Source organism: Anabrus simplex, chromosome 1, assembly GCF_040414725.1.
Source record: "Anabrus simplex isolate iqAnaSimp1 chromosome 1, ASM4041472v1, whole genome shotgun sequence".
Taxonomy (NCBI): Eukaryota; Metazoa; Arthropoda; class Insecta; order Orthoptera; family Tettigoniidae; genus Anabrus; species Anabrus simplex.
In genome coordinates this window covers 934,189,092-934,211,829 of record NC_090265.1, presented here as the reverse complement: position 1 = coordinate 934,211,829, position 22,738 = coordinate 934,189,092, and the positions used below count along the sequence as shown (strand labels likewise).

The 22,738-nt window shown below is 41.7% G+C and overlaps 1 non-coding gene across 1 annotated transcript; it reads right to left on the bottom strand.

Annotated features, from left to right (window-relative positions):
- Positions 1-13,533: 13,533 nt before the first annotated feature.
- Positions 13,534-13,606, bottom strand: TRNAS-CGA (transfer RNA leucine (anticodon CAA)). Its single transcript has one exon. It is a non-coding gene; the product is annotated as a tRNA-Ser (tRNA).
- Between the last annotated feature and the right edge of the window lie 9,132 nt (positions 13,607-22,738).

Sequence of the window (22,738 nt, the reverse complement as noted above, 5' to 3'; positions counted from 1 at the left end):
AATGAAGGCTCTGAAGGAAATCATCGATCAGATGTTGAAGGACGGTATTATTAGGCCCTCTAAGTCAGCGTATTCTTCGCCTATTTTTCTAGTACCGAAACCCCAAGGAGGTTTCAGGCCTGTCATTGATTACAGGGCTCTCAATCGGAAGGTGGTGTTACAATCTGTGCCCCTTCCCGACCTTCATTCTTGTTTTTCTTGGTTTCGTAAGGCCAAGTTCTTCACCATCTTGGACTTAAATCAGGCCTATAATCAAATTCCCCTTGCCGAAGAGTCTAAACACCTTACAGCGTTTGCCACGGACTGGAATTTATACGAATACAACCGCGTGCCTTTCGGGCTCCCCACGGGGGCAGCTGTGCTCACTAGGCTACTAGATAGGGTCTTCTCCGACATCAAATTCGAGTACTTATATCACTACTTAGATGATGTCGTAGTATTTTCAGAGACTTTTGAAGAACACCTAGATCATCTGCGAGAAGTTCTCGATCGCCTTCGTAAGGCTGGGTTAACTGTTAAGTTGTCCAAGGTTGCCTTCGCTAAGCCCTCTATGTCTTTCCTAGGGCATATTGTGTCACCCGATGGTGTAGCAGTTGATCATTCTAGAACACAGGCCATCCGTGATTTTAAACCTCCCAAGGACATTAAAGGTATCGCCAGGTTCATTGGTATGGTGAATTTCTTCAGAAAGTTCATTCCTAACTTTGCTAATAGAGCGGCGCCCTTAAACCTTCTTCGTAGGAAAGGCATCAAATTCGAGTGGGGACCTTCTCAACAAGCCGCTTTTGAAGACCTTAAATTAGCTCTTTGTAATGCCCCTGTACTTGCTATGCCTGATTTCTCGAAGAAATTCATCGTTCAAACCGACGCGTCGTCGTCAGCAGTAGCTGCAGTCCTTCTTCAAGAGACTGAACTAGGGAGGCGACCCATCGCCTATGCGTCTAGGACATTGTCGGCTCAAGAAGCCAAGTATTCCATCTATGAGCTCGAAGGTTTGGCAGTCTTATTTGCCTTAGAAAAGTTCCGTCTCTATCTGGAACACGTTAAATTCGACCTGGAGACAGATAATCAAGCCTTAAGCTGGGTCTTAGGTAGGCCGCGTCGTACTGGTCGTATAGCCCGCTGGGCTATTCGTATTTCCGCCTTCCAGTTTGATGTTAGACATATCAGAGGTACCGAAAATGTTGTTGCTGATGGACTCAGCCGTATGTTTCATAACGACGTAGAGACCCACGAACCGGTCGATAGTTCATCACCTTCCGAGTCCATACTATCTGGTGTTAATGCCATCTTAACAGATGCTCCCATGCTTTTTAGGGATATTGAGAAATACCAACGTGAAGATCCGACGCTGGCTCCGATAATGGAAACCCTTTCTTCTGGGGAACATGCTGTCCCTTATGTTCTGAGGAATGGTGTTCTATGTTGCCCTTCGAGGCATGACAAGTTGATGAAAGTTGTTGTTCCAGCGGTTCTTGTACCTATGATCTTCAAATAGTATCATGAGACCCCATTGGGGGGGCATCTTGGAATCTTTAAAACTCGTGAAAAGATTCGTGAAATGTTCATATGGAAAGGTATGGACGGTGAAATTCGGGAACTTGTAAAAGCTTGTAAATCTTGTTTGATCAGTAAACCCACCATGTCCACTAAAGTAGGCCTTTTGTCTTCTCATCAAGCGTCGCGCCCCATGGAACGCCTGTATATTGATTATGTAGGACCCTTCCCCCAGTCGAAGGGAAATGCCAACAAATTCATCTTTGTATGTGTAGATGGTTTTACCAGATTTTCTTGGTTATTTCCGACTAAGCTGGCTACCGCTCAGTCCACCATTACCTGTCTAAATTCTATTTTTGCTTCTTTTGGTCCGTGCCAATATATTGTATCTGATAATGCTAAGGCGTTCACATCAAATCTTTTTCGTAAATTCTGTTTTGACTTGTCCATCTCTCATGTAACTACTTCCGCTTATTACCCTCAACCATCTCTGGCTGAACGGGTTAATCGTAATCTCAGGTCCGCACTTATTGCCTATCATCATGAAGATCATTCTAGGTGGGACACGTCCCTGCATTGGTTAGCTTTTGCTTTGAATTCGGCGGTTCATGAATCACACAAATTTACTCCAGCTTCTTTGATGTTTAAGTTCGTTCCCAACACGCCGCTCTGTAACCTCTGGTCTCTGAATGACATTCTGCCCGAGACAATAGATCCGGACAACATTAAAGATCTTTGGAAGAAGGCTAAAGCTAATCTTAAAGTATCTCATGAAAAGGTTAGGGAAAGGTATGATCGTGGACGGAGACCCACCACTTTGAAGGTAGGTGACCAGGTTATGGTCAAGAATTTTGTTCCCGCGGGCAAGCTTGCCCCCAGATTTCATGGGCCTTGTATCATTCTCGATTTTCTTACGCCGGTTACCTTATTGCTAAGTAATCCAGCCACCGAGAGGATATTTAGAGTTCACCTGTCCCAGGTGAAACCGGTGTAATTTCTGTGTTAACTTGCTTCATATTATTTTGAAAGGATATGAAGGTTATATTTTTTTTGAGTTCAACTCTTAAGGCATTCTGCCCCTTCTATAATATTTTGGTTTTAGATGTAAGCCTTTTGTAAAACCCACCCCGATCCGTTAAACTGCCATCCTGTTCTTGCCACGGCCATTACCACGCTCCCGTCTCCTGCTCCACCTTACACTGTGGCTTCATAATAGTAAATGCCATGGATATCTACACGCCGCTGGCCCCTCAACCTCTCCACAAGCCTGTACCCTCAAAGAAGATGATAGTCCAACACTATTCTGCCGCCTAGCTTTAATGTTTCAGTGCCCCCGCAGCCGCGCGGCGCCGTGCAGCAACTGGAGCCAAGGTCGGGCCCCCTCGGCCCCAGCGAGGACGACAAGTGCACGGCGAGCCGGAACTCTCTTCCCGGCCAAGGCTGATGTGCGGCGCACGACCTGCTACTGGCCCGCAGCCTGTATATGTTCACCGCGGGCGCGGCGTGCTTCAACACCTCTGCTCCCCTCATAGTGCGGGCGAGCGGTATCTCAGGGTACTTGAGGGGTCCGAGCGGCCTCCTTTTGGACGCAAGCTGCAACGGCCGGTCCGGCCATCCAACTTCATCAACATCTACTACATGGACAGTTACTATAATAGATAACTACATTTGGGAATTCAACAGCAATATTTGGTGGACCGTGCAAAAAATTTTTCTTCACTTCTAAGTATTAAAAGTTTATCTTCAGAAATTCAAATTCTACAACTTAAAGACTTTCATTCACCTGCAACAACAACATTTTGAAACTGAATTAAGAAATCTTGTAAATGCTTCTGCTATCTATCTTCGTATCAACATCATTACTTGGACTTTGTTTCAAACTGATTTCATGTGTCACCCCTGGAGGAACTTTTGGGGGGGGGAGGTCTGTACCGGGCGGTACACCTCTACACCGTTTATTTAAAAGTTGCGCCAGTTGAAACTCCTCTTCTGGAGGAAGGTTGAACTTTATCTACTCTATTAATTTTCTACTTTCTCAGAAGATGTCACCACGTGGAAAATTTTGAGTTTTTGAACTGTGTCAATTTTGATGTGTTTTTGTTTCGCTTGAAGTAAGAAGTGTGAACTTTCTCTTCTAGAGGACACTACTGAAGATCAACAATAGCGCACCCTAGTGCGGAGTCAAAGAACTATTTTGTTGGAGAAAATTTTATTTCAAAAGTTTGTTTCTTGTTAAATGTCTTTCTGTTATTGTTTAAGTTGGCTGTATACCCCTCTTTTTCCCCTTGTTTTAGATTTATCCAATCCCGAATTTCTTTTAGTAATTTCTGACCAATCTGGTGTATCTTCCCCCAACTTGTATCTGTTGCGGGGTCCTATCCAATAAAAACATTGTGGGCGGGTGTTTTCATTCCCCTAACGCCTAGAAACTTCCGCGAGAGTATATAAACTGCTGATTTTAGGATCTCCGGGCCACTTCTGTTCCATCTTTCAGTGTATTAAGTACATAGCAGGAGGCGGGAAGCGCCTCTTTCCTCGGCGGCGGTCAACACTAAGGTAATGGCCGATTAATAAATTTTTTTCTTTTCTTGCTCAGCAGTTTAACTTTCGGGGCGGGTTCTAAGCGTTCAACCATGTAACCTTTTCCTAAAATGTAAAAACAACTGGTATCTATTCTATTTTAAAACGACATATCGGGATAGAGAGTGCTTAACCCTCTCGAGCTCCCACTCACATCGTCTTGAGGTGAACTTATTCTCTCAACCAATTCTTCCGTAATGTAATGTAAATTGCTATTAAGTCACCTCTGTAGTATGGGATTAGCCCTTGTAATAACGGCCTAGTGCCAAAGTAGGTTTTGAAATCAAAGTGTATTAGGAGTGCAAGTTCGCCTCCTCTCAAATTGTTTTAGAGGTCATTTAATTAACCTGCTTTTCATTTAATAGACCTCAGTAGATTGGGTATTTTACCCCTGTGTTTATGTCCGTTGAGGACAACTTGAAGGTGGAGTTTGGTGTGGCCTAGGAAAGGCTTAAATTAAAGAGCGTGTGGCTCTTTTGGAAAAGGAGTGTTGTATGCCTCGAGGAGGCTTTACTGTGTAATTTGGAGCAAGTGCTCCAGGGTTTGATTGGGGTCTTCTGCCCCTTTGTTAAAATTTGTATATCGGAAAGTTGGGCTAGTTGCTCAAAAATTGTGAACTCAGGGCTCGAAGCCCAAACTCTGTAATCCCTGTAATTGTACATTTCAAATTGTGTTTCGGCTACTAAGTACCTGTTCTTTGTTATTACTTAATATTGAAAAGGAAATATAACCTTGTTAACTTTTACATTAACTTTGATTCCGTAGTTTGAGACCCATTCACGCCCGCACCTTCTTACACCTCTACCTACCACCAAAACACGGTAACAATAATAATAATAATAATAATAATAATAATAATTAATAGTTCCGGGGTATCTGTGGAACGCAGAGGTGAAAGAAGGTGGCGGGATGAATGGGTCAAACTACAATGTCAAGAATTGAATTTAAAACTTAAACTGAAGGTTATATTTTCAAAATTTTCGAACTTAACAATTTTTGCAGGTACAAGCAGCAATCATTAAACAAGTCTAGGAAAAACAAGGTTTAGTGGTTTTAACAGATCGAGGGCTTCAAGCCCTCGCTTTACTTTTCCTGAGCTCCTAGCTCAAATTTACAAAAGAGCTCAAATTTATACAAGGGCAGAAATCCCCTAATTCAGAGAGCACTTGCTCCTAAAATTACAACATCTAGCCTTCAAGAGGCATACAGTAATCTTACTTTGAAAAAGAGCCTACTCAAGGCAACATTGCATGGAAATCTAATAATCTCTGGCTTTACAAGGCTCCATTTACAAATAGAAATCTTATTACACAGAGTTATCTAGTACCCAACCTACAGACTGAGACTGAGCTCCAAAAATTTAAAACCCGTAGGGCGCTTGGCCGACGAAACAGGGGCTATTCCCAAACTACTGAGGTAGCACGCATAGAAATAACTCTAATACATTGCGGAAACAAAAACGTGGCACCTCAAACCAAGATGAAGGGGAGCTCGAGAGGGTATATCACTCTTTATCCCCGATTTACAGTTAAGGACTTTATGAAGTAATTACATTAGCCGGCAGAAAGTTACATTTTTAGAAAAGAAGGTTACATAGTTAACGATTCGGACCTTTCCCTCGGGTTAAACTGCGGAGCTAGCAAGAAAGTACGATGTTATGTGGCCATTACCTTGTAGAAGTCCTAACAGCTGACGAAAGAGGCCGCCCGCCTCCTGCTTTGACAAACACACTTAGTAAGATGACGATCAATTGGCCAAGAGACGTGCAAAGACGCAGTTTATAAACCCTCAGGGAAGGTTCGAGGTCTTTCACGAATAAACCAACCACACCCTCTCAATTTATTGGTTAATTTAAAAGTTATACTCAAAATCGAAGAAGTAGACTGTGATTGGTAGAAAATTAATTACAGAAATTAGGGATTGGCTAGATTCAAAACTGGCAGAAATAAAAAGGAAATATTGCCAACCCAAAAATAAATAAACATCAATCAGTAAAAAAACTTACGAATTTCTTATGCCTTCCACCAGGGTGCATGATCATAGTTTTTAGTATTGATATCTGTGGAAGAATGTCCATACTTCTAGATGGATAGCAAACAAAACAAGTAGAGACTCACACAGTTCAGGAAACTTCACAATAACAAAATTACATGAGATTTTAGTGGTGACATCTTCTGAGTAAATTTCAAAGTTGGTGTAGTTTCAGTTTCACTGTTTCACCATTAGAAGAGTTCATTTAGGCGCTAGATTTAAATGCGCGGCGTAGGGGCGTACCTCCTGGTACAATAATAATAATAATAATAATAATAATAATAATAATAATAATAATAATAATAATAATAATAATAATAATAATAATAATAATAATAATAATAATAATAATAATAATAATAATTTGGTCTCCGATGCTATGTGTTTGCCCTTTGATTTGACACTTCATAGGCTGCTTACTAGGCAATTTCCACGTTACAGATTTTTCTAAGAAGTGGAGGAATAAAGATTTTCTGTTGGGCCATCTATGACGATCTAGGTTTGCAGAAACAGGCGTAATTGCTTTTTCCTTATTTCATTGAATCTTGCCGGCAAGGTTATCATAAAACAATTTCACATCGAAGGCAAGGCTTCTAGCTAGAAGTGATTTTAAGGTACGTCACGGGCAAGGTCGAATTTCCAACCTAGTCACATGAAAGAGAGATTGATTGAGACTATCCTAAATATGTGGTGAAGCAGGAGAAATAGCAGACGTCTTGGAACAGCATACAAGTAACTTTCCGTTTTCTGTTTCCTGGCGCACAGATACTATATTAAGAGTATTCCGAAGAAAAATGGGTACATACCACATTCAAGCAATGCACAATTAACAACCATGTGTTTGCACGAATGATGACGAATGTGGTGTCATGTGACCACCTCGACTGCACGTAAACAGCCGCAGGCAGATTGCAGCGTTGCTATGCCAACCATGACTCCGCGCCAAACTGCTGGAAACCATTCACTGGATGGAAATAAGACCCTCAAAAACCTATCCTTATTTCTAGAGTGAAAACTGGACAAAAATTGTGTGGATTTTACAGAAAATCAGTAGTAGACAATGTAGGAAAACATTTAATTACTGTTTTGGTTTGCTTTTACACTTGTACACTAGTGAGCGGTTTTGAAATTACATATTTGTTAGAACTTGCTCCCAGATGGGTACACTCCAAATTTCAAGATTAATCAAAATATGTTCACCTGATTTCCCGTAATGGTGAAACAAACAAACAGGCACGAACTATAAAGCTATGGTGTGAAAGTTGACCAAAACCGAAGCAGAATTATTAAAGTGCGTGGAGAATTCGTAGGTAGCGCTTTTCACCTTCCGTAAACCTGCTCATTAAATGACATAGAGTGGTTCACATTCCCGGCCGCCTTAGTCATGCTTGGTGTAGGCTGAGGGTCACGTGCCTCTCCAGAAGTGTAAATATCATTTATGATTATTCAACTTCCTACGCCCGCCTTGTGGCCACGATCGTTAAAGGCGTCAAATATATAAGGTTAATCAGTTCGAGTCCCGTTGGTGGAAAACTTTTCACCATCCGAATGGTGGCCGGCACGGTAGGAAAGGTGGTGGTATACAATTTCTAATCACTAGATTGCGTGCCAAAAATTCTGGATTCAATTCAAACCTCTCTACATTGTTCATATGGAGTGAGGGCATTATGATACTGTTGTTGGTGATTTGTCCGTCAGATAGAGACGTGAAGGCTTGACCAGACCCCTTAGTCCTATTCGACAGGAGTAGGCTATTATATGCTCACACTGGATTTCACCCTCTCCGTATCTCATCCCATATTCATTTGTGCAGGTCACCCATGGGTGTCAAAGCAGAAGGATCTGCACCAGGTGAGCCGAACACGTCCTCGGGCACTCTCGGCACTAAACGCCATACGAAAAATAAATAAATAAATAAATAAATAAATAAATAAATAAATAAATAAATAAATAAATAAATAAATAAATAAATAAATGAATGAATGAAAAGACCCCACTGAGAGCCCTGGAAGTGCAAGGACGGAAATTACTGAGGAGAATAATAGGGCCAAGGATCCTACCAGATGGAAGGCGATGGTGCAAACACAACAAAGAGCTCTACCAGCATCAAGAAAACCTCATAGATGCCATCAGAAGAAAACGCCTGACTTTCTGTGGACACCTACACAGAATGGATCCTAATAGATTATCCCATAAGATCTTCAAGGTTGCTTACAGAGGCAAAGCTATTGAATTCCCCTTGACCAAGCAAGTGGAAAAAGATCTTGCAGAGCTTAATATTAACCAAGCCGCCAAAACTGACAGGAATGCATACCGTTTAATGGTCAAAACTAAACCTTTCCTAACATCCCTTACATCAGCTAGCCACAAAAGAGCCGGGAATTGGTCAGAGGAGCGCAGGAAAGAATTCAGCGACAAAATGAAGGAATACTGGGCCAACAGGAAGGCTCAATAGGTCGCTGGGAACAAAGTCCAGTACTCCAAAAGAGGCAGACGACGACAAAAACACAGCTAGAACACAAGCACCGTGGTCCGTAGATGGCCCAAACGCAAATAAAAATAAATAAATAAATAAATAAATAAATAAATAAATAAATAAATAAATAAATAAATAAATAAATAAAATTGACTTACTAACGGGGAATCAAATCCACGTCTTTCCAGACGAACCGATTACGCATTCACTGCCTCAGCTTGGCAGCTTGAAAAGGATAAACATCTCCAAAATAATGCAAAAGAAATGAATGTACAGACAGCAAACAATAACAGTTTTAGTATACTCTACGTTGCAAATTTCGAGGTTTGATTATTTACAAACTCCCATTAGTAGTTCTCGACTACTTCATTCGCCAACCGTGGGCCGGTCTATTCGAATAAATCACTAACCAGGCGGGGAAATACCATCCTTGGTCAACTCTAGGGAGTCTTTCATTTTCAAGCCCTTCCTGGCCCTTTCCTTTCCGTTTCCGACACGTAAGTGTTGGATCTCTTCCATTTTCCTTCTGAGAGTGTTAATAGAGGATGCTTGCCAGGTTATACTTTATCTTGAAACAATAATAACCACCATCACAACCTCCACAACCCTACATTTGCCTATTGAAGGTTCAACGTAATTGGACTCTGAGAACATGCACGTCGCACCGACACAGATAGGTATTACGGCGACGCTGAGACAGTAAGTGGTTAGGAGAGGTAAAGAGGTGGTCGCGGCCTTAACTTAGGTACAGCCCCGACATTTGCCTGGTGTGAAAATGGGAAACCACGGAAAGTCATACTAGAAGAGAAACCAGATTATAAAGAAGTAGGGTAAAGCGAGGTATATTCGTGACACAAGTAAGTTCTTGATAAATCTTTGTGTAAGTATCATGAACTTCCCTAGAGCAGACTAAGCATTTCAACATTATTACTAGTTCCCTGAGTTTTAAACAGATCTCTAGCTACTCAAATGGGTCTTCATCGCGATCTAGCGGACACATGCTACTTATTTAAAGATTTATCACGAACTTACCTGTAACTCGAATATACTTCACTTAACCCAACCTGGTAGAAGATGAACTTCCTGGTTGGCCAGCCTGAGAGAATGGTTCAATCTAAATTCTGCCAACTCTTCAGGACAACAATGAACACACCATTGCGAGCCATAATGACATCCTACATCCGGAACGGATAAGACAATAGAAGAAGAAGAAGAAAAAGAAAAAGAAGAAGATTTAATACTGTTGTACTAAATCATACCGGGTTATTTCTGAATGAATCAGTGGATGCGCATGTGTACATTTGCCTGAGTCTCTTTCCACTGGCCATTTGGTTACTGCTGACAGACTGCACGTACCATTACCAAGGTCAGGCTTTTGAGTGTTTTGAAATTACTCAGCCAAAATGATGGGCACAAGTTTTATTCAAAGCACGAAGGAAAAAGAGAACTGTCTCCACAACAACACTTTTTTACATTTACAATTTTAACATAAGTTTGTAAATTAGAATTAAAATTATTTTGTCAGTCCCAAGTCTGGAAATTTGGAAGGAAAATCATGGTTATTTTTGGGTGAGGGAGCTAAATCATCGGAGGGGAGATCCCTAGGTGGAGTTAACACTATCGCATGGGGAAGCTGACGACGGCCCTTGTAAGTCGGTTGGGTAACCGCAGCTGAGGTGATGTGTGGTTGTTGAGAAGCCTTCTCTATAGGCTCCTAAACATGCATTTGCAAAGGTCTGACCTCTGTTTAGTGTATATTGTTGTAAAGGGAGCTGGCTGCATGGTGAAGGCCGCGTAGATATGAGGATTCATGGTTTTACGGGTTTGAAATCCTTAATTCCGTAATTAAGGCTCCAGCCACTTACATTCCAGTCCTATTCCTTCTCTACCCTTTCGTCACCGAAAACCATCTGAGGACGTGTAAACAATAAAGCACTTGCAACAACAACAACAACAAAAGTGTGATCGTGTGACTAGGTCAGGAGGGTGTGGTAAGTAACATCTGCAGTTCCGACATGCGGAAACGCAGCAGGACAGCGATCGAGCGGTCCAGTCATCCGTCACATGTCGCCTTGGTTTCCCGCTACAAATGTGTGGCACACTCCCCGTGTTCAGAATTTTGATAGCTCACTTCTTTATGCTGCAGCTGATGTCATAGCTTGGCTACTAGGGGAGCAACTTTCTTCGTTCCTTATGCTCTGTTTTTTGTGTTGTTGTTTTCTAGATCGATGGACCTTGTCGATCGATAATATAGGTCATATCTCCAGTATAAATTTCGAAAGAGATGGATGTTACAGTCTAATATACATATCGTGGTCATTAATACATTATTCAATGTTCAGAGTGACACGGTTTGTACGTGACAAAAAGCTGATATTACAACCCGGGAGGCCTGGCAGCTGGTCGTAGCGACTGATTAGAGACGAAGTAATGCATGCATACTACCTCATCTAAAATAATAATATAGTGGGTTTAGGTTTCGTGAACTTCACAGTAAACAGTGGACATTGATATGAATGGATTGATGACTAATCAAGGTATCTTCTCTGGAAAATGATTAGCAATACGTAAGTTACTTTCATTATTACAACCACACATGTAAAGCCCGCCTGGTAGCCATGATCGTTAAGGCGTCAAGACTATATGGTCTGACTCCATGGTTAGACGGTTTGAGTCCCTTTGGTCGAAAAAAATGTTCACCATCAAAATGCTGGCCGGCAAGGTAAGAGATCGCGTATATTTTTCATATGGATTGGGGTTATATGACGCTGGTGATAGCGATTCGCCGTCAGATAGTGACGTTAAGCCTCAAGCAGACCCCTTGATGCTATTCGATAGGAGTAGGCTATGTGCCGGATCCGGATCTCGTTAACTCTTCTGATGCAGTTGACGTCAGGAAGGGTATCCAGTCGTAAAATATCGCTACGAAGATCCATCTCACTTCATCGTCGACACAGGACAAGGGTTGGCCACACACACAATTACACGTCTGTTTGGTTGTTAGTTACTTAGTTAGTTTGTTTGTTTGTTTAGCGCTGGTTGAATCCTCGAATAGTACCACCAAAGTTTATGCTGTTACAGGGAAACTACAAAACCGATTATTGCACCAAAATGAGGTATACTAGGCAGAATGAGTAGTGTGGCATTTAATTGCACGTGTAGGCACGTAAATACAATAGAGTTTTCATAGCTCGATTCTTATAGGTCGATATACCCAGAAATCGGAGCTAAAAATTTTAATGAACGCAACACACGGGAGTTAAGTCATGAAACAAAATTTTGAGGAGAGTAAAAAAAGTGAGGAAGAGAACAGCAATAGGTTTAACGAGGAGCCGTTGTCTAACCTTCCTAAAGTACTTCCATGTTGTGAAAGCAACGGGGAGACGGACATCGTGGTTAAAAGTTTATGGGCAGCTTGAAATTACAGATGCCTCTGTCATACAAATGCCGGCCCCGCTGTGTAGGGGTAGCGTGCCTGCGTCTTACCCGGAGGCCCCGCGGTGGATTCGCGGCCTGGTCAGGGATTTTTACCGGATCTGAAGCGTGGTTCGAGGTTCGCTCAGCCTACGTGATTACAGTTGAGGAGCTATCTGACGATGATATGACGGCCCCGGTCTAGAAAGCCAAGGATGATGGCCCAGAGAATTCTTCGTACTGATTATACGACACCTCGTGATCTGCAGGCCTTCGGGCTGAGCAGCGTTCGCTTGGTAGGCCATAGACCTTCGGAGCTGTCGCGTCATGGTTTTTGGTTTGGTTTTCTGTTATACAAATGATGAGTCCATGGACACAGTGTGACGAAGATGTGGCAGATACGGTACCGGTGACGAGCAATAACGAGGTACATGCTGCACTAGGAGGCAGGCTATACGTTATGTCGAACAACAGCCTGAGGTGCTGTTTAGACGATGGTGTGATATTACTGCTCGGGAATAGTGAATTCGTTAAAACAGAAGACACTTGATAATTTTTAATTGTAAAGAAATGTGTGTTTACATCACTACTGAAATAGGCCCTACAGTTTTTAACTGAAGAAGTTTTTTATTTCCAAAAGGAACGTGACAATTTCTTTTAGCGTAAGGCAAACTCCATGGGTACATTTGTTTGCATTTTGCTTTACGTCGCACCGACACAGAAAGGTCTTATGGTGACAATGGGATAGGGAAGGGCGAGGAGTGGGAAGGAAGCGCCCGTGGCCTTAATAAAGGTACAGCCCCAGCATTTGCCTAGTGTGAAAATGGAAAACCACGGAAAGCCACCTTCAGGTGTGTCGACTGTGGGGTTCGAACCCAGTATTTCCCGAATGCAAGCTCACAGCTGCGCCAGACTAACCGCACGGCCAACTCGCTGGGCATGTGTGTTTTTTTAATTTCTAAACTACTATGCTGTAATGTTTTACATAACTACAGTTTTTCATGTACACGGACTTTTTTTGTGATTTCGGAAGTCCGAGATTTTCTATAGTTCGAGGTAGCCTCTTTTCAAACCACCTCGAATTGCCAAGCCTCTACTGTATCAGTGTAGTAACTTTCCACTTTAGCTACTTACGGTATATATATTTTTGTTCATCTCTTTCTGTTGCGATATGTTCCGCATAAATGCGTGGACCTCGCCCAGTTGTACGGCCGTATGTCCTTCCTGACGTCAATTGTCTGTGAAGGAATATGTTCACTACTGTTCGTTTCTGTGGGAAACTCCCGTTCACCGAGCTAGAGGAATTAGAATGACGTGTTGAGAACCCCTGACCCGGTGGAGAATAGAAATCAGGACCCTCCGTACCGAAGATCTGACGTTTCAGCGAAGGAGTCGGATGGACTATTTCCAAGTAATGAATATTGAATTTTCACGACCGCATTGTAATCGAAACCGACTTTCAACCTATTAGGTCGTGTTACGTACATTTAGTACGTGTTGAAGAGATGTTAAGTACAGAACAAAAATGGCCAACCAGACACCAGTGGGATTCGAACCCACAACCTCCCGATTTCGCGTCGGTTGCTCTACCAATTGAGCTATGGTGACCTAGGCCATCTTTGTTCTGCTGGAAAGGATCTCAGATCCACCATAGCTCAATTGGTAGAGCAACCGACGCGAAATCGGGAGGTTGTGGGTTCGGATCCCACTGGTGTCTGGTTGGCCATTTTTGTTCTGTACTTAACATCTCTTCAACACGTACTAAATGTACGTAACACGACCTAATAGGTTGAAAGTCGGTTTCGACTATTTCCAACTTCATTCTGTGTATATAAGCTACTAGCAAGATACCCGTGCTTCGCTACGGTATTATACTGAAATTTATAATTGAATGCTAATTGTTTTATATATATAGTCCGCCGAAATTCGCGATCTGACTCGTTTTCTGCGAGAATCCGCCAAAATTCGCGATCTGACTCGTTTTCTAATAGATTACGGTATGTTTCCTCACATTTTTCAATCTTTCTTTCCAGCAATCGATTTCGTACTTCCCGGGCTAGGTCCAGATATTCCACCCCGTCAGTTGGGTCCCTAAATCTTTGCCATCTTTTCCTATAAGCGTTTTTACCATGGATCAAATCCTTCAGGAGATCCGGCGTGGTGTCGTCTTAGGTGCCTTGGCGGTACTGAACCCGCGGCCGGACTGCATTCTTAGTCATTACCCGTCCAGGACCATTTTCCAGGGGGGTCCGCACATTTGACAACGGTCCAGAACATTATTATTATTATTATTATTATTATTATTATTATTATTATTATTATTATTATTATTATTATTATTATTAAAAGATGTTCTGAACCCCACAGCAAGCTGCAAGATCGCTACTTGGCGGTAAATTACATCTGCTGCCAGTGTGATTGTTACAATGTGACCAGCACCATAGTCGCGCGTAGGCAAGTGTGCGGGATTTCTGGCGATACCAATGACACACTTCCGTGCATTGTTGACCTTATTATAGAGGTGAACAATTTGACGGTCCATCTCATTCCTATCGTTTATTTCAAATGTGTTAAAAGTTTTATTTACATGCCAGGAGGATCTACTGTAATCTAAGAACGTTCTCCGAAGGAAAAGATGGCTGTTGAAAACCAGCCCAGGAAAGATTAAAAATGATCGGTTTATGATCAGAATAAGTACATCGAAACTATATAGCCTGTTTCCAGTCATTCTACAGGGTCAGAAATGGAATGAATAAAGCCCCATCTAGCAGCGACAATAGGAATTGTGCCGGCTGCCGAAGCACACCTCTGGGGCAATGATCGTTGAATGACAAATGAAATGAAATATTGGACAGTGTTGCTAGAATGAATGATGAGAGAGAAAATCGAAGTATCCGGAGAAAAACCTGTCCCGCCTCCGTTTTGTCCAGCACGAATGTCACATGGAGTGACCGGGATTTGAACCACGGAACCCAGCTGCGAGAGGCCGGCGCGCTGCCGCCTGAGCAACGGAGGCTCCTTAAGTACATTATGAACAGTAAAATCAATTGATCTCACCTCCTTTTACACCCCACCGCCGTTAAGTTTATTTACACCCCCCCCCCAAAAAATAGAAGACGTGTTTCTTTATGTTTAAAAGATATTCCAAACACCAATGTTCACATCTGTTACATTCAGTTTTGAGATATAAGTATCCCCATAAAAATAATTCACTTTATTTTCACTTCCTTTCACACTCCCCTCCCCCCCACCCCGTAAGTGAATTTTCCGGCAAAATATACTTGTTTCCTTAATAGTAAAGGATCTTCTAAATAGTAATTATCACGACTCTAACTTCTTCAGTTTTTGATTTATGTGTCTTCATGAAAGGAATTCAACTCCTTTTCACTCCCGCCCCCAAACGCGTTTTTCTTTGTTTAAGGAGATTCAAATACCAATTTTCACGTCCGTAACAACTTTAGTTTCTATTAGATGTATGTATTCTCATACAATTAATTCAATTAATTTTTCAATTCTTTCACCCCCCCCACCCCCCCTTCATTGGATTTTCCGAGAATACGTGTTTCTTTACTTTTAAAGCAGATTCCAAAGCAGATTTCACGTCTGTAATATCTTCATTTTTGAGATATCAGTAGCCTAATTAAAAGAATTCAACACCATTTTCAGTCACTTTTACCCCCCCCCCCTTCCACCCAAGTGGTATTTCCGAAAGCTGAAAATACACGTTTCTTTATTTTTAATAGAGATAAAAATACCATTTTTCACTTCTCTAACATGTTAAGTTTTTGAGATATACTGTAGAAATTCGCTTTTTAAAATTTCACCCATTTTTATTTCCCCTTACGTGGAGTTTCCGAAAACAAATCACCTATCTTTCTTTACATTTACAGGAGATTCCAAATACCCACTTTTTACGTCTATAACATTTTACGTTTCTCAGATATTCTGTAGATATAGTCTTTCAAAAAATTCACCCCAGTTTGTCACTCCTGTTTAACCCCCATTAATTGGATATATTGCAAGATAATTGGAAATGCGTCAGATGTTCGCGGCTGACTTCTAGAGAAAATAGACACGGGAGTTGGCCTACCTCCTAGAACCGAAGATCTTTCTCGAAGTGAGACAGCCAGAAACATCGTCAAATTCAGACCAGTAGATACGGTTCGTCTGCATGATAATTCACGAACTAGACACATCTGGGGGAGAGTCAGAATAGAAAGGCTACTACCAGGAAGAGTCGGCAAGACAAGGACTTGGTCCTCCGTACACTAGACACACTTGAAATCAGCCGTCTTTTTCAGTTGGAGGTGGGCCAGTTTGGGGAGGAGTTCGGAAACTGAGCGTTCTTCACCTCAAGGTCTTGGGTTAACATGTCTAATTTGTATACATTCTTTTCATGTAAAATATCTTTGTAATCAATGTTCTTGTTATTTAACGCCCCCGTGCCGTATTATACTTTATAAGTATGCATTTAGACGCCGGCCCCGCGGTGTAGGGGTGGCGTGCCTGCCTCTTACCCGGAGGTCAGAGTTCGATTCCCGGTCGGGTAAGGTATTTTTAGGTGGATCTGATGGCTGGTTCGATGTCTACTCACCCTATGTGATCACAATTGACGATATACGTATATCTGACGGTGAGATAGCTGCCTCGGTCTAGGAAGCCAAGAATAACGGCAGAGAGGATTCATCTAGCCGACCACACGACACCTCATAATCTGAAGGCCTTTGTGATGAGCAGCAGTCGCTTGGTAGGCCATGGCCCTTCGGAACTGTTGAGCCATGGGGATTTGGTTTTACTGGGCGAGGTGGCCGTGAGCTTGCATCCGGGAGATAGTGTGTTCGAATCCCTCTGTCGGCAGCCCTGAAGATGATTTTCCGTGGTCTCCCATTTTCACACTGGGTAAATGCTGCGGCTGTGCCTTAATTAAGGCCACGGCCGCTTCCTTCCTACTCCTAGGCCTTTCCTATCCCATCATCGCTATAAGACTTATCTGTGTCTGTGCGACGTAAAGCAGAATGGTAAAAGAAAGGGGGAGATTGGGTTTGGTTTTATGTATTTACATTTATATTATACTTCGTAAATGTCTCTAATTGTGAGTACATTACCTATAATAAAAATTATTAAAGTTCAAAATCATCAAATTAGTGTTCTGAATCTATACAGATATTGTTTTAAAATGTTCATTGAATGTTACGCAGTGATACTTTAAGACTGCAAGCCATAAAATAAAGCTTGGAAGTATTTTTACAAGATTTACGAAGATGTTACCGACTTCTTATTATCAATCAACTAGGTGGTGAACGGCAGGAAGACGGCAGACATGGGTCCACGGCTACCTCAGAAGTCTGGGTCAACTGTGGGGAAGTTAAGTGAAACATAACAGAGAGGCCACGGGGAAACAGGTTAATTAGTGGGTGAAGAATGGGCGAACAAGGGTGGAGGAGTTGATAGCACACCCTAAGAAAGACTACATCTCAACCCGATGTCTGGCGTTGCCGGACTATTCGTTACAGAATTTACCTAGCTTAATACCGAGAAATGGTTTACATTTCTTGGGAGTAGTAAAACTTGGCATGAGGCTAAGAAATAAAGAGGAATATAAATTTAAACTTGAAGTGATACTAATTTAAAATTTAAGGAAACGCCTTTGCATTCTTAATTACACAGTCATATGTTAAATTAGATTTTCTGTGTCTTGAAATTAATCACTTTTCACCTCAAAAATTAATTCCGTGCACTTGATTCCCTTAAAAATTCGTATGGTGTTAAGAGATGCCCGAGAGATTAAGTGTATCCTGATAAGGGTTGCCCAGCCTGCCTGTCCACATATCCCTCGCACACATGTATTCTTAAATACTAATATACTAAAACTGGGCCGAGATAAATAAATCGCATTATCTAACCTATGACTGTGCTAAGAACGCGTAGAATTTATTCAAACTGAGCACACTGCAACATTACCATCACCGGGCGAGTTGGCCGTGCGGTCAGGGGCGCGTGGCTGTGAGCTTGCATCCGGGAGATAGTGGGTTCGAATCCCACTGTCGGCAGCCCTGATGATGGTTTAACGTGGTTTCGCATTTTCACACCAGGGCTGTACCTTAATTAAGGTCACGGCCGCTTCCTTCCAACTCCTAGGCTTTTCCTATCGTCGCCATAAGACCTAGGTGTGTCGGTACGAAGTAAAGCTACTACCAACAAAAAAAAGAAAAGAAAATATTACCATGAAGATATGGAACCATACAACTAGAACCATGGATCATGAAAAGTAATTAACATTTAAAAAATTAAGCTCTTTTGGCTCTTTCAATCGTGAAATTATCAGCGTTTCGATCACTCTGGCAAAAAAAAAAACAACTCGTGTTCTCGTATTCCTCGAGGCACAACCTACGGAAGGTGAGCTGCATTTGATGACGCAAGATCCTCTACCTTCTACGATACATCTAAGCCTACATTTCAAAAGCCTTCTTCTGATTATTCTTATGTCCGGCTCCATGGCTAAATGGTTAGCGTGCTGGCCTTTGGTCACAGGGGTCCCGGGATCGATTCTTGGCAGGGTCGGGAATTTTAACCATCATTGATCAATTTCTCTGGCACGGAAGCTGGGTGTATGTGTTGTCTTCATCATTTCATCCTCATGAAGACGCGCAGGTCGCCTACGGGAGTCAAATCGAATGATCTGTACCTGGAGAGCCGAACATGTCCTCGGACACTCCCGGCACTAAAAGCCGTACGCCATTTCATTGAATTTTCATTATTCTTATTCTTCTGCTCACAAAATTTTTGTGCCATTATGTAATAATGGCCACGGCCGCTTCCTTCCAACTCCTAGGCCTTTCCTATCGTCGCCATAAGACCTACCTGTGTCGGTGTGCCCCCGTGCCAGAGAAATTATTAAAAACGTCGGTGTAACGTTACTGTTATAATAATAATAATAATAATAATAATAATAATAATAATAATAATAATAATAATAATAATAATAATAATAACAGCTGCCACTGTGGATCAGTGGTAGAATTTCGGCCTCCGGATTCCAAAATAGCGGGTTCAAACCCGGCAGAGGTAGTCGGATTTTTGAAGGGCGGAAACAAGCCCATTCGATCCTCCATGTCGTACGATGTCGGCATGTAAAAGATCTCTGGTGACACATACGGTTTTCAGCCCACAAAATAGCCATAGCCATAGCCATAGACGCCCAAGAGAGTTTGTATTTACTCTGTCTGCCATCTAGTGGGCCTAGAGTAAAACGAAATTGACGAGCAGACAGCCAGATGGCATCAAATTGAAATGTCTGCACACGGTAGCTGAGGCCATACGATTATTATTATTATTATTATTATTATTATTATTATTATTATTATTATTATTATTATTATTATTATTATTATTGCTTAAGTGCGGCCAGTATCAGTATTCGGGAGATAGTGGGTTCGAACCCCACTATCGGCAGCCATGAAGATGGCTTTCCGTGGTTTCCCATTTTCACAGCAGGCAAATGCTGGGGATGTACCTTAATTAAGGCCACGGCCGCTTCATTCCCGCTCCTAGCCCGTTCCTGTCCCATCGTCGCCATAAGACCTATCTGTGTCGATGCGACGTAAATCAAATTGTAAATAGTTTTTGCTATTTTGGGGTTCGAATCCACTATCTCCGGGATGCAAGCTCACAGCTGCGCGACCCTAACCGCACGGGCAACTCGCCCGGTAAATAATAATAGCGAGTGGCCTCCGGAGAGACCTAGTGCAGGTCCATCGAAGCAATCTGCGTATCTGTGACGGTGGGGTCCTAGCTGGGGTGAATTCTAATGCTGTAGACAGCACAAACAACCAGCCACTGACCCAGAGGAATTAAGTAATGATTGTTAAAATCCCTAAACTTGCCGGAAATTGAGCCTGGGATCGTTTGGACCAAAGGCCAGACATGCGATTGGATTTGTTTAGAGAAATGACTAACCACTTGCTAAATATTTTGGTTTTCAATGCACAAAACATGCGCAAGTTAATGGCCGCCATCTCCGGAACGCGTACTTCAATTTATAAACACGCAATTCCCTTCAAAAGCATTAGAGTTTCAAAGAAATTTTTATGCTCGTTTTTTATAGAAAAAGGAATTGCACATACACTTGTTGGCTTTTATTTTGTAATAGGACAAAGTATATTTCCATTATTTTTGTTTTTTATTGGAGAAAACAGGGGCAAACCCGGATTAGACCTAAATATTGATAGTCGCCACACTGAAATGGTTGAATATTGAAAAATTAAAATATGTATGTGTTTGAGTTGAGTACCTCAGATATATTCATTCCAAATTTCAGCTGAATTTGTCCAGTAGTTTTGGCGTGATTAAGCTGGTAAAAACAGACACCATCTCGTTTTAAACCATTGTGTGATATTTTTTCAAGCAATTTTATAAATAATACACTTTTGGTTAAATTTCTGGAAATAAAGCATGGCTATTCATGAGATAGTTTCCTCTCAGATGCTTGTGCAAAATTGCATGTTCTGCCCGATGATTTAGACGCGATATCGTTTCGCAAAAAAAAAAAAAAAAAAAAAAAAAAAAAAAAACGAAGGTGGCGTAGCTCGTAAATTCATAGAGAATTTTTGTGTCGTTTAGAGATGTACTATTTATCCCCTGATTACTTACCACATGTTTGGGAACATTCTGTACAAGGCGCCTTTTTCCGAATTGGAAAGGAGCGACCGAGGTTATAGGTTCATCTCAGCGGATCTGGTGGAATTTTGAACAACAAAAAAACTCAAACCCGTCATCTCATCCCTGTCATAAGGAACGCACAAAACGCCCAGCGGCATATCGTTCGACATAACGATCAGTCTACATAGAAAATTCGGGTTTCTTGGTATATGACCTGATATTGACAAATATTGAATTGGAATAAGAAAGACGTCCGTCTAAAAGTTGCATTGCGTTGAGCTGGAGAGGATCTATGATACAATGAGAGATGGAAGTCAATTCGCATATCAAAATAAACTCAAAACGGCATAGTGATGTGACTCGGGATTATTTAGTCATAAGTTAGAAGTAACCGTCGAGAAACTAACAAGAATGTTTTGAGGTAAAAAAATGAGGAAATATAATGTGAGAGTATCCGTAATGGAGAGATGTAGAGATTAATCATGTTCGATATGTGTTATTTGGCTTCGGTGATAGGGTCATATGAGGCTTCTCTTGAAAAGTTTAGCTAATTTAAATTAGGTTAAACATATTATTATTATTATTATTATTATTATTATTATTATTATTATTATTATTATTCATACATACATAATTAGAGACAGTTATGCCTTTCAGCGTTCAGTATGCAAGCCCCTGTGAATTTAATAAACGTCGCCAAAATCCTGTATTTTGCAACTACTGCCGTGGCCTCGTTTAGTTCTATACCTCTTATCTTTAAATCATTAGAAACTCAGTCTAACCATCGTCGTCTTGGTCTCCCTCTACTTCCCTTACCCTCAAATTAAAGAGCTCATTATTCTATTAGGTAACCTATCCTCCATTCGCCTCGTATGACCCAATCACCGAAGCCGGTTTATGCGTACAGCTTCATCCATCGAGTTCGTTCTTAACTTAGCCCGTATCTCCTCATTCAGAGTACCCTCCTGTCGGGTTGTCTTCATCATCATTCCATCCTCATCAAGACGCGCAGGACTCCTACGGGAGTCAAATCAAAAGACTTGCTCCTGGCTAGCCGAACCTGTCCTGGGATATCCCGGCACTAAAAGCCATACGCCATTTCATTTCACCTGTTTGTACCAGCAATCATTCTTTCTACTTTCAAGTCTGTTACTTCTAGCTTATGGATAAGATATCCTGAGTTCACCCAGCTTTCGTTCCCGTAAAGTAAAGTTGGTCTGAAAACAGAGCGATGTAAAGATAGTTTCGTCCGGGAGCTCACTCCCTTCTTACAGAATACTGTTGATCGCAACTGTATGCTCACTGCATTAGTTTTACTGCACCTTGATTCAATCTCACTTACTATATTACCATCCTGGGAGAACACACAACCTAAATACTTGAAATTATCTATCTCTACCAGCTTTGTATCACCTTTATGGCATTCAATTCTCTTGAAGTTCTTTCCTACCGACTTTAACTTAGTCTTCGAATGGCTAGTTTTCATACCATACTCATTGCACCTATTTTCAAGTTCCAAGAATATTTTGAGGTAAAAATATGAAGCTTTCGGCACAGTCTGCCATTAATACCAAGTCGTCAGCTTAGGCTAGACAGCTTACGAAATTTCCACCTAACTGATTACCTCCTTGTCACTTTATTCCTTTCAGCAAATGATCCATGTAAACTACAAACAACAAGGGTGAAAGATTACATCCTTGTGTAACCCCTGTCAGTATCCTGAACCAAGAACTCATTCTACCACCATTTCTCACTGCAACCCAATTGGCAACATAAATATCTTTGATTGATTTTAATAATCTACACTTAATTCCATAGTCGCCTAGCATGGCGAACATCTTATCCCTCGGTACCCTGTCATATGCTTTCTTTAAATCTACGGAACATAAACTCAACTGTCTATTCCTCTCGTAACATTTTTCAATTACCTGGCGCATACTGAAAATCTGATCCTGACAGCCCCTCTGTGGTCTGAAAATACACTGGTATTCACCCAACTTCCTCTCAACGACTGATCGCACCCTCTCTCCCAAGATGCCGGTGAATACTTTGCCTGGTATACTAATCAATGGGATACCTCGA